General features: G+C 58.7%; 1 non-coding gene and 1 pseudogene across 1 annotated transcript; both read left to right on the forward strand.

Moving 5' to 3' along the window:
• Positions 1–14,341: 14,341 nt before the first annotated feature.
• LOC136670364 (5.8S ribosomal RNA) lies at positions 14,342–14,495 on the forward strand. Its single transcript, XR_010795622.1, has one exon. It is a non-coding gene; the product is annotated as a 5.8S ribosomal RNA (ribosomal RNA).
• Positions 14,496–14,767: 272 nt separating this feature from the next.
• The window catches only part of LOC136671072 (28S ribosomal RNA), a 4,391-nt pseudogene continuing 4,158 nt past the window's right edge, over positions 14,768–15,000 (forward strand).

Raw genomic sequence — 15,000 nt, forward strand, 5'->3', positions numbered from 1 at the left:
GAGACTTAGAGAAATGATGACGGAGCTAAGAGGGGCCCCCCCTGGAGGTCCCATGGCCGAGAAAAGTGCTCCGAGCCCGGGGAGATAGAGAACCGTAAAGCGCGCGGGTTTGGGGCTCGGGTCTTCCAGTGGGCGGAGTGAGACTTAGAGAAATGATGACGGAGCTAAGAGGGGCCCCCCCTGGAGGTCCCATGGCCGAGAAAAGTGCTCCGAGCCCGGGGAGATAGAGAACCGTAAAGCGCGCGGGTTTGGGGCTCGGGTCTTCCAGTGGGCGGAGTGAGACTTAGAGAAATGATGACGGAGCTAAGAGGGGCCCCCCCTGGAGGTCCCATGGCCGAGAAAAGTGCTCCGAGCCCGGGGAGATAGAGAACCGTAAAGCGCGCGGGTTTGGGGCTCGGGTCTTCCAGTGGGCGGAGTGAGACTTAGAGAAATGATGACGGAGCTAAGAGGGGCCCCCCCTGGAGGTCCCATGGCCGAGAAAAGTGCTCCGAGCCCGGGGAGATAGAGAACCGTAAAGCGCGCGGGTTTGGGGCTCAGGTCTTCCAGTGGGCGGAGTGAGACTTAGAGAAATGATGACGGAGCTAAGAGGGGCCCCCCCTGGAGGTCCCATGGCCGAGAAAAGTGCTCCGAGCCCGGGGAGATAGAGAACCGTAAAGCGCGCGGGTTTGAGGCTCAGGTCTTCCAGTGGGCGCTCGTTCCAGCGGCGCGGGCTGAATGGTTTAGTCCGAGGAGGAGTGCTTAAGTGTGGGCCGGATAGGTTCGAGAGGTGCGCTGGGTTCCTGGAGGTCCAGCCCCGGAGGTTTGGAGCGGGCGATGGAGCTAGCGAGGCCGAGTCGGGTGAGCCTGGGCCGGGCATGGGCGTTGGCGGCGATGGGGGTCTTCTCCCCGGAGGTTTGGAGCGGGCGATGGAGCTAGCGAGGCCGAGTCGGGTGAGCCTGGGCCGGGCATGGGTGTTGGCAGCGACGGGGGTGTCTTCCCCGGAGGTAAGTACCGTGGGGGGCAAGCGTGAGATATTCCAGGCCGGGAAAAGTGAGCTAAATTCGGCAAAGCGTTGTTAAAAAGGGGGTTCGGTTGATTTTTTTGTTAAATCTAAACGAACAAAGGGTGCGAGGCGTGAAAATTGCATTCAGCCGTGATTTTTTGGCAAAGTGCTAACCCTAGTGGTCTCCCAGTGGGACGTTTTAAAGTAGGACTTAGAAAAATTTCTGACCCTCTTCGCCCTAGGTAGCAAGCCCAAAACGGAGCACCTCGGAGTGGTAAAAATTCAGAGGGCATGGGGGTTTCCAGTGCGGTGCCGTCAGGACATTAGGGTTCCTTTAGAAAAGACGAAAGTTTGGGTACACCGTATGTAACTATGACAAGCCCAAGGCTCTGGTTCGCCTGTGGGCATGAATATAGTGAGATTTCCGCGTTATCTCACTGGAGGTGACCCCGGAACGGTTCAAAACCTAAGTCGAGACTTCCATGGAACCCCGATGATGGGAGTTTGAAGCCCGAGGAGTGACGCCCTCTGGGCTAAGGTTGCTGGTAGGTTCGGCCCCCCTCTCTGGAGGTCTAAATGACTTCCATGGACCCCGGTGATGCGAATTTGATGCCCGAGGAGTGACTCACCTCTGGGCTAAGGGTGGTGGTATGCCCAGCCCCCCCTCTGGAGGTCTCGAATGACTTCCATGGACCCCGGTGAAGCGTATTTCATGCCCGATGAGGAGCACACCTCTGGGCTAAGGGTGGTGGTATGCTCAGCCCCCCCTCTGGAGGTCTAAACTGACTTCCATGGACCCCGGTGATGCGAATTTGATGCCCGAGGAGTGACTCACCTCTGGGCTAAGGGTGGTGGTATGCCCGGCCCCCCCTCTGGAGGTCTCGAATGACTTCCATGGACCCCGGTGAAGCGTATTTCATGCCCGATGAGGAGCACACCTCTGGGCTAAGGGTGGTGGTATGCTCAGCCCCCCCTCTGGAGGTCTAAACTGACTTCCATGGACCCCGGTGATGCGAATTTCATGCCCGAGGAGTGATGCCCTCTGGGCTAAGGGTGGTGGTAAGCCCGGCCCCCCCTCTCTGGAGGTCTAGATTGACTTCCATGGACCCCGGTTAAGCGTATTTCATGCCCGAGGAGTGACGCCCTCTGGGCTAAGGGTGGTGGTATGCCCGGCCCCCCCTCTGGAGGTCTCCAAAACCTAAGTCGAGACTTCCATGGACCCCGGTGTAGCGTATTTCATGCCCGAGGAGTGACGCCCTCTGGGCTTAGGGTGGTGGTAAGCCCGGCCCCACTCTCTGGAGGTCTAAACTGACTTCCATGGACCCCGGTTATCCGAATTTTATGCCCGAGGAGTGACGCCCTCTGGGCTTAGGGTGGTGGTAAGCCCGGCCCCACTCTCTGGAGGTCTAAACTGACTTCCATGGACCCCGGTTGTCCGAATTTCATGCCCGAGGAGTGACGCCCTCTGGGCTTAGGGTGGTGGTAAGCCCGGCCCCACTCTCTGGAGGTCTAAACTGACTTCCATGGACCCCGGTTATCCGAATTTCATGCCCGAGGAGTGATGAACCTCTGGGCTAAGGGTGGTGGTAAGTGCAGCCCCCCCTCTGGAGGTTTCCAAAACCTAAGTCGAGACTTCCATGGACCCCGGTGATGCGAATTTCAAGCCCGAGGAGTGGTGCCCTCTGGGCTAAGGGTGGTGGTAAGCCCGGCCCCCCCTCTCTGGAGGTCTAAAAGGACTTCCATGGACCCCGGTATAGCGTATTTCATGCCCGAGGAGTGACGCCCTCTGGGCTTAGGGTGGTGGTAAGTGCAGCCCCCCCTCTGGAGGTTTCCAAAACCTAAGTCGAGACTTCCATGGACCCCGGTGATGCGAATTTCAAGCCCGAGGAGTGGTGCCCTCTGGGCTAAGGGTGGTGGTAAGCCCGGCCCCCCCTCTCTGGAGGTCTAAAAGGACTTCCATGGACCCCGGTATAGCGTATTTCATGCCCGAGGAGTGACGCCCTCTGGGCTTAGGGTGGTGGTAAGTGCAGCCCCCCCTCTGGAGGTTTCCAAAACCTAAGTCGAGACTTCCATGGACCCCGGTGATGCGAATTTCAAGCCCGAGGAGTGGTGCCCTCTGGGCTAAGGGTGGTGGTAAGCCCGGCCCCCCCTCTCTGGAGGTCTAAAAGGACTTCCATGGACCCCGGTATAGCGTATTTCATGCCCGAGGAGTGACGCCCTCTGGGCTTAGGGTGGTGGTAAGTGCAGCCCCCCCTCTGGAGGTTTCCAAAACCTAAGTCGAGACTTCCATGGACCCCGGTGATGCGAATTTCAAGCCCGAGGAGTGGTGCCCTCTGGGCTAAGGGTGGTGGTAAGCCCGGCCCCCCCTCTCTGGAGGTCTAAACTGACTTCCATGGACCCCGGTGTAGCGTATTTCATGCCCGAGGAGTGACGCCCTCTGGGCTTAGGGTGGTGGTAAGCCAGGCCCCCCCTCTCTGGAGGTCAAAATTGACTTCCATGGACCCCGGTTATCCGAATTTTATGCCCGAGGAGTGACGCCCTCTGGGCTAAGGGTGGTGGTAAGTCCGGCCCCCACCCTCTGGATGCGTTCAAAACCTAAGTCGAGACTTCCATGGACCCCGGTGATGCGAAGTGACATGCCCGAAGAGTGGTGCCTTCTGGGCTAAGGTTGTGATAAGCCCGGTCTCTCCTCTGGAGGTCTGTGGTTTTAAAGTGAATATTTTCTAAGTCCCTCACCTGAGATTTTAAGAGAATCAGGACCCTCCTCAAGCCTCGTAGCGAGTCCGAGGGAGGTTCATCGTTGTCGGCTATGCGAAAGGGGTTCAGACGCCTCTAATCCTGTGGGCATATGGTTTCTCAGCCTGGTGCCGTCGGGATATTAGGGAGGCATTAAATCAGACGTAAGTTTGGGTAACAGCGATGCGAAACGCTATGCCCAAAGGAGTGGCTTCCCGATGGGCTTGAAATAATGGGAATGTCCGCTCTGCTTCCCTGGATGTGTTCAAAACCTAAGTCGAGACATCCGTAGACCCCGTTGATGCGAATTCCATGCCCGAGGAGTGACGCCCTCTGGGCTTAAGGGTGGTGGTAAGACCGGCCCCACTCTCTGGAGGTCTAAACTGACTTCCATGGACCCCGGTGATGCGAATACACAAGCCCGAGGAGTGGCACACCTCTGGGCTAAGGGGATGGTTTGGGTTGCCTCCCCTCTGGAGGTCTAAAATGACTTCCATGGACCCCGTTGATGCGAATACACAAGCCCGAGGACTGGCACACCTCTGGGCTAAGGGGATGGTTTGGGTTGCCTCCCCTCTGGAGGTCAAAAATGACTTCCATGGACCCCGTTGATGCGAATACACAAGCCCGAGGACTGGCACACCTCTGGGCTAAGGGGATGGTTTGGGTTGCCTCCCCTCTGGAGGTCAAAAATGACTTCCATGGACCCCGTTGATGCGAATACACAAGCCCGAGGACTGGCACACCTCTGGGCTAAGGGGATGGTTTGGGTTGCCTCCCCTCTGGAGGTCTAAAAATGACTTCCATGGACCCCGTTGATGCGAATACACAAGCCCGAGGAGTGGCACACCTCTGGGCTAAGGGGATGGTTTGGGTTGCCTCCCCTCTGGAGGTCTAAAAATGACTTCCATGGACCCCGTTGATGCGAATACACAAGCCCGAGGAGTGGCACACCTCTGGGCTAAGGGGATGGTTTGGGTTGCCTCCCCTCTGGATGTCTAAAATGACTTCCATGGACCCCGGTGATGCGTATTTAAAGCCCGAGGAGTGGCACACCTCTGGGCTAAGGGGATGGTTTGGGTTGCCTCCCCTCTGGAGGTCTAAAAATGACTTCCATAGACCCCGGCGAAGCGAATTTAAAGCCCGAGGACTGGCACCCCTCTGGGCTAAGGGGATGGTTAGGGTGGCCTCCCCTCTGGATGTCTAAAATGACTTCCATGGACCCCGGTGATGCGAATACACAAGCCCGAGGAGTGGCACACCTCTGGGCTAAGGGGATGGTTTGGGTTGCCTCCCCTCTGGAGGTCTAAAAATGACTTCCATAGACCCCGGCGAAGCGAATTTAAAGCCCGAGGACTGGCACCCCTCTGGGCTAAGGGTGGTGGTTAATCCGGCCCCCCCTTCTGGATGTGTTCAAAACCTAAGTCGAGACATCCATGGACCCCGGTGATGCGAAGTGACATGCCCGAGGAGTGGCGCCCTCTGGGCTAAGGTTGTGATAAGCCCGGTCTCTCCTCTGGAGGTCTGTGGTTTTAAAGTGAAAATTTTCTAAGTCCCTCACCTGAGATTTTAAGAAAATCAGGACCCTCCTCAAGCCTCGTAGCGAGTCCGAGGGAGGTTCATCGTTGTCGGCTATGCGAACGAGGTTCCAATGCCTCAAATCCTGTGGGCATATGGTTTCTCAGCCTGGTGCCGTCGGGATATTAGGGAGGCATTAAATCAGACGTAAGTTTGGGTAACAGCGATGCGAAACGCTATGCCCAAAAGAGTGGCTTCCCGATGGGCTTGAAATAATGGGAATGTCCGCTCTGCTTCCCTGGATGTGTTCAAAACCTAAGTCGAGACATCCGTAGACCCCGTTGATGCGAATACCGAAGCCCGAGGACTGGCACACCTCTGGGCTAGGGTGGGGATAAGATATGCCCCCACCCTCTGGAGGTTTTCAAAACCTAAGTCGAGACCTCCATAGACCCCGGTGATGCGAATACCGAAGCCCGAGGACTGGCACCCCTCTGGGCTAGGGTGGTGGTTAATCCGGCCCCCCCTCTGGAGGTTTTCAAAACCTAAGTTGAGACCTCCGTAGACCCCGGTGATGCGAATACCGAAGCCCGAGGACTGGCACACCTCTGGGCTAGGGTGGTGGTTAATCCGGCCCCCCCTCTGGAGGTGTTCAAAACCTAAGTTGAGACCTCCGTAGACCCCGGTGATGCGAATACCGAAGCCCGAGGACTGGCACACCTCTGGGCTAAGGGGATGGTTTGGGTTGCCTCCCCTCTGGAGGTCTAAAAATGACTTCCATGGACCCCGTTGATGCGAATACACAAGCCCGAGGAGTGGCACACCTCTGGGCTAAGGGGATGGTTTGGGTTGCCTCCCCTCTGGAGGTCTAAAAATGACTTCCATGGACCCCGTTGATGCGAATACACAAGCCCGAGGAGTGGCACACCTCTGGGCTAAGGGGATGGTTTGGGTTGCCTCCCCTCTGGATGTCTAAAATGACTTCCATGGACCCCGTTGATGCGAATACACAAGCCCGAGGACTGGGACACCCTCTGGGCTTAAGGTGGAGGTAAGCCCGGCCTCCCCTCTTTATTAAAAAAAAAACTCTAAGTCCCAACGGCAAATGCCAGAGCTTTAAGCCGAAACTCAAGAGAGTTCGATCGGTATAACTGACTTGACTATCTGCCCTTAGCCCCCGATGGTTCATTCTATATATGCCCGGAGAAGTGGCTGGTTTCCGGGGCCAAAAAAGCCAAATGGTCTCCTATATTCATGCGACGGGTGCCTAAAGGTAAGTTTACCCACCCCGGTGAACTGCCTAAGGTCCATAGGCCTCCGACCACTGCTCCCTTAGCGGGGCGGTGGAACGGGCCGCCCGCCGACAAAGTTAACTGTTAAACCCATTTAATTTCAATGACCTTTAGTTCCAACTCCCTCCCTGGGGGGGATTGGTTCTATATATGCCCGGAGAAGTGGCTGGTTTCCGGGGCCAAAAAAGCCAAATGGTCTCCTATATTCATGCGACGGGTGCCTAAAGGTAAGTTTACCCACCCCGGTGAACTGCCTAAGGTCCATAGGCCTCCGACCACTGCTCCCTTAGCGGGGCGGTGGAACGGGCCGCCCGCCGACAAAGTTAACTGTTAAACCCATTTAATTTCAATGACCTTTAGTTCCAACTCCCTCCCTGGGGGGGATTGGTTCTATATATGCCCGGAGAAGTGGCTGGTTTCCGGGGCCAAAAAAGCCAAATGGTCTCCTATATTCATGCGACGGGTGCCTAAAGGTAAGTTTACCCACCCCGGTGAACTGCCTAAGGTCCATAGGCCTCCGACCACTGCTCCCTTAGCGGGGCGGTGGAACGGGCCGCCCGCCGACTAAGTTAACCCATAACCACTGATCGTTTAAGTCTTAAGGCCGGTCGGACCTCGTAAAAAGTCTCCCTCTGGGAGGATCACCCAATCTCCACCCCCCCTCCATCTCCAAACCGAAGCAAGTACCACACGGGAACACTCTGTTTGGGGATTCAGAAATAAATGTATTTATTTCGCAGTAAAACATATCAAAGCCACGGGGGTGCAGAAACACGGAGTGAATCCCGGCTGGGTTGCGCTTTGAAGAGGGTCCGGTTCAGGCCGTTTCGAGGGCGGAAAGACGGTTCTCACGAGCCCGCATCACATCGGCCGCAGAGAGGCCGGCTCGGTAGAAGGCCCGGGCAGTGATGTTGGAGTGGCACATGCTTGTCGTCACTCGATCTCTATCTTCGGCCGGCAGAGTCGAAACCTGAAACAGAGGTGCGAGGTGTCAGAAGTAGGAAGGCCGGGGTTAAGAGCCCACATAAGTCGGATTAAGTTCAACACTCACTTGGTTCGAAACAGCCGTGCGGATCAGGTTGAAGGCCACCGCGCCTCCGAGGCCCGCATCCGTCCACGCGATCCGAAGCAGTGAGTTTGGCTTGCGCAGCTGGTTCCCCCTGTCCAAGAACACGAACCCGTCCCGGGCCCCGTGTAAGTCGCTGAGTGCGGTCAACCAGGCCAGCTCTGTGGCAGACAACCCGATCGGAGCGTCCCCGAACGAGGCGTTGGTCTTGTGTTCACGAACATAAACCACGAAGCCGGTGCCATCCGTGGTGCTGGCTTGCCTCAACTCTCCAACCGTCAGGTTGAGAAACACAACCGACCGGTGACCGGTTAAGACAGACAAAAGGCCGAGCAGGTACCCCTGGAGCATCCGTAGCGTCGACCGGCGGGCGGTGTCCCCCGTCCGGGCCGCGTCTATGAGCTCTGGGATTCGGGTCTTAGCGTGGCTTAGGAAGACCCTGAAATCCGAAGGTTGCGGCAAGCGACTCAGCTTCGCTCTCTTCACGCGCTGGCGATGGCCCAGAATCGTGCGTGCGATGTCCCGATGAGCCTTGGCGAAGGTCAGCTTCAGCCTCTGGAGCTCTTCGGGGCTGACCCCGGCGGTCTCTGGGTCGAAGGCAGCGACGTGGGAGACGAACGCCTTGGCGCTGTGCAGGTAACACTTAACGGTTGTCGAAGCGTAACCCAGTTTCTGAAGGCTCTGTACCCAAGTGGGAACGTTCGTGTGATGGACGAAAGACAGGTCTGTGAATTGGCAGCCGGGCGGGGCGCAGTGAAGCAGGAACCGAATAACGTGGCCCCGTCGCTGGCGAGAGTTCTCGATGTCCTTCGGTGACGCGTCGACCCGCAGGTAGAACTTCTGAAAGTCGTCTACCGAACGGCTGACGTAGGTGTCCCGAAACCGATGCGGGATCACGAGCTGCCTCCCCCGGGAGGTTCGCCGTGCCCGCTCGGTCTCTGAATCCGTGTCCGAGGTGGATTCGGCAGGGGAAGACTCGCTCGGTTGGTAGTCGCTGTCGACCGGCTCCGGCGTGGCTTGGCCCGTAGTGGCTTGGCCCGGGGAGGCTTGGTCCGGCGAGGCTGGGTCCGGCGAAGCTGGGTCCGGCGTGTTGGGTCCCGGCGTGCTTGGGCCCGGCATGGCTGGGTCCGGCATGCTGGGGCCCGGCGTGCTGGGGCCCGGCGAGGCTGGATTCGGGGAACAGGATACCGAGGGCGGTGGAGGGTTCCGCGGCTTAGACTGTTGATAGCGACGCAGAAGGTGGATGGTGCGAAGGCGTCGAGCGGCAGAGAGAGCGATCCGAAGGGCGAGGCCTTTGAGGGAATGCGCCGAGCCCAGGTGATCCGCCGGCGAAGAGAGAGACGGCAGGCCGCAGAGAGGGCAGTCGAGCTGGGACGAATTCTCCCCACTTTGGTCCAGTCCCCGGAGAAAGTCAATGTCGGCAGATCCAAGGCGGTGGAAGGTGGTATAATGGGAAGTCAGATCCGTAATGGCTTGCTCGCAGAGCGGGCAAGCATCAGGCGTGGTTGGCTCCGGCGTGCTTGGGTCCGGTGAGCTTGGGTACAGCATGGTTGGGTCCGGCGTGCTTGGGTCCGGCGTGCTTGGGTCCGGCGTGTTCGGGTCCGGCGTGTTCGGGTCCGGCGTGTTCGGTCCCGGCGTGCTCGGTCCCGGCGTGCTCGGTCCCGGCGTGTTCGGTCCCGGCGCGCTCGGTCCCGGCGTGCTTGGTCCCGGCGGCGAGGCTGGATTCGGGGAACGGGATCCCGAGGGCGGTGGAGGGTTCCGCGGCTTAGACTGTTGATAGCGACGCAGAAGGTGGAGGGTGCGAAGGCGTCGAGCGGCAGAGAGAGCGATCCGAAGGGCGAGGCCTTTGAGGGAATGCGCCGAGCCCAGGTGATCTGCCGGCGAAGAGAGAGACGGCAGGCCGCAGAGAGGGCAGTCGAGCTGTGATGAATTCTCCCCGCTTCGGTCCAGTTCTCGGAGGAAGGCTGCGTCGTCCGGTCCGAGTCTGTGGAAGATGGTAAAGTGGAAAGTCAGATCCGTAGCAATGGCTTGTTCGCAAAGCGGGCAGCTATCCATGGTGAGAGACTGACGGCTCCGAGTGAAGGCGACCCCTTATATAGCCCCCGGTTCGTGCATAATTAGGGGTTATGGGCGTTGATCGCTCCCGTTCGCGTTCGACGTTCGCCCATCTTGGGTGTATGAACCAATGAGAACCAAGACCGATAGCGTATTACTGCCAAAATTAGTCCCGGTTTCCGAGCCAGGTGCCGGGCAGAGCGATGGGGAGTGGTCCCCAAGGTCCGTGGGGCCTACCACTGTCATAAATCCGAGTGGCTTCCACTCGGTCCGCCTCGACCGGGTACCTTTAAGGTCAAGTCCCAACCCCGGATCTCGTATCACGGTGGTATTGGGACTGCCTGTGGGTCTATAGGCCACCGACCATCTGCCCACTTGTGGGGCGGGTGGAACGGGCCGCCCCGTCGATTGTTATAAGCCCGTTGTGTCCACCCCGATGATTCGTTCGATGTATGCCTGGGAAGGTAAAACATTCCTGGGCATGGGGGGTCGAGCGTATGAGGGGTTTCCCCCGTCCCGAAAGAGAGAGTTTTCCGACCGATGATTCGTTCGATATGCCTGCCCGGGGAGGGTCAACTTCCCTGGGCACCGGGGGGTCGAACGTATGAGGATTGTCCCCCTTTTTAAACCCATAAATTTGCCCGTGCGCGAGTCGACGGGGCCGCGTAACCCCCCGAGGCGTTGGCCGGCGGTCATCCGCCGGTCCGTGGGATCTCCCGACCTTTCCCCTCCTTTGAGCGGGACGTGGGAGCGCACCACCGGGCCCCCGGCTGGAAACGGCCGGAGGCAAAGAGCGCATTAGAGGTGACACGGATCGGTCTTCCACAGACCGCGGCTGGAAGTTCGCAGGGTCGGCCTACGGGATCCGACCCTTCGTCTTCTTAAACGCAGACTTCCGTAGGCTCCGGGGGGCGAAACCGTAAACCTTTGCCGACCTCCTCGCACTGCGAGGGGGCCAGGATTTGCGGCTTGTCCGCGTATCGGTCCTACCAAGGACCGCGGCTGGAAGTTCGGTGGTGAGCCCTCGACCTTACGAGATTGAGGGCAAAACCCTTCGTCTTCTGAACATCAGACGGCTCCGGTGGTGGCGTACCGTAAAAACCTATGCCGACTTCCTCGCGCTTTGAGGGGGCCAGGATTCTCTTCCATTCTCTTCCCTTAACGGCTGTCCTTCACGGCCGTTCGAGCTCGGTATACGCGGAGCACCAGGGGCAGGCTTCTAAGCCTAAATACAGTGCTTAGAGCGATCCTCCCCACCTTGTGCTCCCAGCCTCCATGGCTCGTGGATGCCCGTAAGAGGCATGTCCGCTTGTCCAGAACGGTTCCGAGGGGGACTTAGTCGGCCGGTCGATCCAACAGTAGGTCCGTTCAACGTCCGCGTCGGTGGTGCCTTAGGGTCGGGATCCGTTTGAGGGAAGGACCCGGCCCCTAGCCTGCACCGTCCGGGCGAGAATCATACGTTTTCCAAGTTGCCAAGTCGATTGCAGACCCCCACAGCGGGGTCGCGTTCGATCCTCTTCGCTGGTGTCCCCTGAGATCACTCTCACGGGCTCCATGCGCCCCCTCTCTTTCCCCGTCCGGGGTTTGAGATCCAAGGGGGGTCGGTCTGGTTGATCCTGCCAGTATTATATGCTTGTCTCAAAGATTAAGCCATGCAAGTCTAAGTACACACGGGTTTTGGTACAGTGAAACTGCGAATGGCTCATTAAATCAGTTATGGTTCCTTTGATCGCTCCACACGTTACTTGGTATAACTGTGGTAATTCCAGAGCTAATACATGCAAACGAAGCGTTGGAAGGGTTCTGGGGGTCGGCGTGAAATGCTCTCCCGGCCCCTGTCCCCCGGATACGTGCATTTATCAGAACCGAAAAACCCTCCCGGCTCCGGTCGGGTCGCTTTGGTGACTCTAGATAACCTCTGGCCGATCGTTAAGCCCTCCGGGGCGGCGACGTATCATTCGAGTGTCTGCCCTATCAACTTTCGACGGTAGGCTACGTGCCTACCGTGGTGACCACGGGTAACGGGGAATCTGGGTTCGATTCCGGAGAGGGAGCCTGAGAAACGGCTACCACTTCCAAGGAAGGCAGCAGGCGCGCAAATTACCCATTCCCGACACGGGGAGGTAGTGACGAAAAATATCGATGCGGGTCCTATGATCCTGTGGAGCGTAATCGAAATGAACTCAATCTATGTCCGTGAGTGATGACCCATTGGAGGGCAAGTCTGGTGCCAGCAGCCGCGGTAATTCCAGCTCCAATAGCGTATGCTAAAGTTGCTGCAGTTAAAAAGCTCGTAGTTGGATGTGGGGACAGGTCTCGGATCCCCTGTACTGTCCGGGATGGCGTGGGGAGCTCCTTCGGGGGTGACCCCCTGTCTCTGGGTGGATGTTGGGACCTGGTCCCTACCCGCCGGTGTCCTCTGCTCGCCGGCCGCGGAGAAGCCCTTAGCTGGGTACTTCACTGCGGTGCACGGTGGGTTGGAGGGTCCGGAGCGTTTACTTTGAATAAAGCAGAGTGCTCAAAGCAGGCCGACACGTGCCATGTCTGACTGAGCTAGGAATAATGGAATAGGGCCCTTCCGCGGGGCTTCGGGGTCTCTCCTTCGGGACGGCTGGTCGTTCCGGAGTGGGGCTCCGGGGCTTCCACGGTCCTATTTCGTGGGTTTTAAGGACCGAGGGCAATGATTAAGAGGGACGGCCGGGGGCATCCGTACCACACCGATAGAGGTGAAATTCGTTGACCGGTGTGGGACGAACGAAAGCGAAAGCATTTGCCAAGAATGTTTTCATTAATCAAGAACGAAAGTCGGGGGAGCGAAGACGATCAGATACCGTCGTAGTTCCGACCGTAAACTATGCCGACCCGCGATCCGGCGGCGTGAGGCTAGCGACCATGACCCGCCGGGCAGCGTGAGGGAAACCACGAGTCTTTGGGCTCTGGGGGGAGTACGGTTGCAAAGCTGAAACTTAAAGGAATTGACGGAAGGGCACCACCAGGAGTGGAGCTTGCGGCTTAATTTGACTCAACACGGGGAATCTCACCCGGCCCGGACACGGTAAGGATTGACAGATTGATGGCTCTTTCTTGATTCTGTGGGTGGTGGTGCATGGCCGTTGGGAGTTCGTGGAGCGATTCGTCTGGTTAACTCCGATAACGGACGAGACCCTGTGCCTTAAAAAGTTACACGGCCCTCCCTTGGGTCCCTGTGGGGGCTTGCGGCCCGAGGGGTTCGTCGGTCGGTGGCCGAACTTCTTAGAGCGATCCGGGGCAAGGCAAAGCCGTATGAGATTCGGGGCCATAACAGGTCTGTGATGCCCTTAGACGCCCGGGGCCGCACGTGAGTTACACTGGCTGGTTCAGCATGTGCATCCATCCTATGCCGAAAGGCCTGGGCAATCCTATGAACGCCTTCCCCGCTGGGGATAGGGGATTGTAACTTTTCCCCTTGAACGAGGAATTCCAAGTAGTCGCGGGTCACCAGCCCGCGTCGATTAAGTCCCTGCCCTTTGTACACACCGCCCGTCGCTACTACCGATTGGATGGCCTGGTGAGGTCCTCGGACCATCTCCGAGGTGCCCCTTTACCGGGGGGTTGCCTCGTTGAGGTGGGAAGTCGATCGAACCTGGGCATCTAGAGGGAGTAAAAGTCGTAACAAGGTTTCCGTAGGGGAACCTGCGGAAGGATCATTAACGGTGACCTGGCCACGGCCGGTTGTCGAGTCGGACTCGAGAGGCCAAACCTCCCCCGGCGGGTACCTTCAAGGTATGGACCGCAGAAGCCTCGTACCTTTCGTCGTCGGCCGACGTGAGTCTCTCCCCCTCCGGGTGGGTGGACGTAGCGAGCCGGCTTCGGAACTCGGGGTTATGCGAGGACCGCCTTAGGTGCATAGGTACCCCGGTCCGCCCCCCTCGTTCGCGGGGGGGAGAGTGGCGCCGGAGCCGCCCGCCGGGTCGTTAAACCAACCATTGATCGTTGAAGGCTTGATTGTGCGTGCGCGAGTCAAAGGGGCTTACTCACCCCCAGGGCGTTGGCCGGTGCTCGCCGGCCTCGGTGGGATCTCCCTGAACCCATCCCCCCGGCACAGGGGGTGGTGGTGGACGGGAGCGTACCGCCGGGCGAAACTCTTTCCCCTCACGGGGTTGGAGCGGAGCTTAAGAGCGCATGCAAATACCCCGATGTTGGCTTCGCAGAGACGGACCGTATAATAGTCTAAGGCCGGTGCGCGAGTTGAAGGGGCCTCACGAACCCCGGATGCGTTTAAACACCCGAAGGAGACGGCCGGTGCCCGCCGGTCCTGACTAGGTGGGATCTACCCAGCGCCTTCCCCTAAGCGGGGGACTTGGGAGCGTACCACCGGGCCTCGCTCATACCCTCCGGGGTGGAGAGCTTGGCTTTGAGCGCACGCCTGAATGCCTTAGACCGGGACCCGTAACGCAGCGAACCAAACCCTGGGCCTCGCCGGGAACGGTGGGGCCTAGACCCGGTCTCCTAAACCACGTAAGTCTCGGGCACCTACTCGGGCGATCGTCCCCCGGGCCGTAACTCCTCGGTCCGGTGGTGACGCCCAGGTTCAATGACCTTCCCCCCTCCACGGGGGGGAAGGCACCCGGCTTGAAATATTGTCAAACGTTGTCTCGTGTTCGAATGGCTTCCTTCGCCCGGCCTGTAACGGGCCGGGCACAAACCTCATACAACTCTTAGCGGTGGATCACTTGGCTCGTGCATCGATGAAGAACGCGGTAACCTGCGTTAAATAATGTGAATTGCAGAACACAGATCATCGATATTTCGAACGCACATGGCGGCCGCGGGGGTCCATCCCGCGGCCACGCCTGTCTGAGGGTCGGTTTACCCATCGATCGGTCTTCCTAGACCGCGGCTGGGAGTTCGCAGGGCCTCCACCTCGGACGGCCCTTCGTCTCCCTAAACCCAGACTCGGGCCTTAAACCCGACGTGTGGCGAGAGCTCCGGACGTAGGGAGAGCCATTAGGTCCGGGTCCAATCCGTCATAGTCTCTCCCCGCTGGGCTCTCCGCCGCCGTCGGAGAGTGGGTACCGTAATACGGCGAGCGGCCGGGGGGTTCGCGCCCCCCGCGCCCCGCAAAACAGTCTCGTAGTGCGACCTCAGATCAGACGAGACAACCCGCTGAACTTAAGCATATCAGTAAGCGGAGGAAAAGAAACTAACAAGGATTCCCCTAGTAGCGGCGAGCGAAGAGGGAAGAGCCCAGCGCTGAATCCCACTTTCCCCTGACCGGGGTGGGCCGGGAAATGTAGCGTACGGAAGTCCGTTTGGTCTCGGTGCGGACGCGGGACCAAGTTTTGCAAGGAAGTGTCTTCCGCAGATGGTGA

This window comes from Hoplias malabaricus, chromosome 1 (genome assembly GCF_029633855.1).
Source record: "Hoplias malabaricus isolate fHopMal1 chromosome 1, fHopMal1.hap1, whole genome shotgun sequence".
Lineage (NCBI taxonomy): Eukaryota > Metazoa > Chordata > Actinopteri > Characiformes > Erythrinidae > Hoplias > Hoplias malabaricus.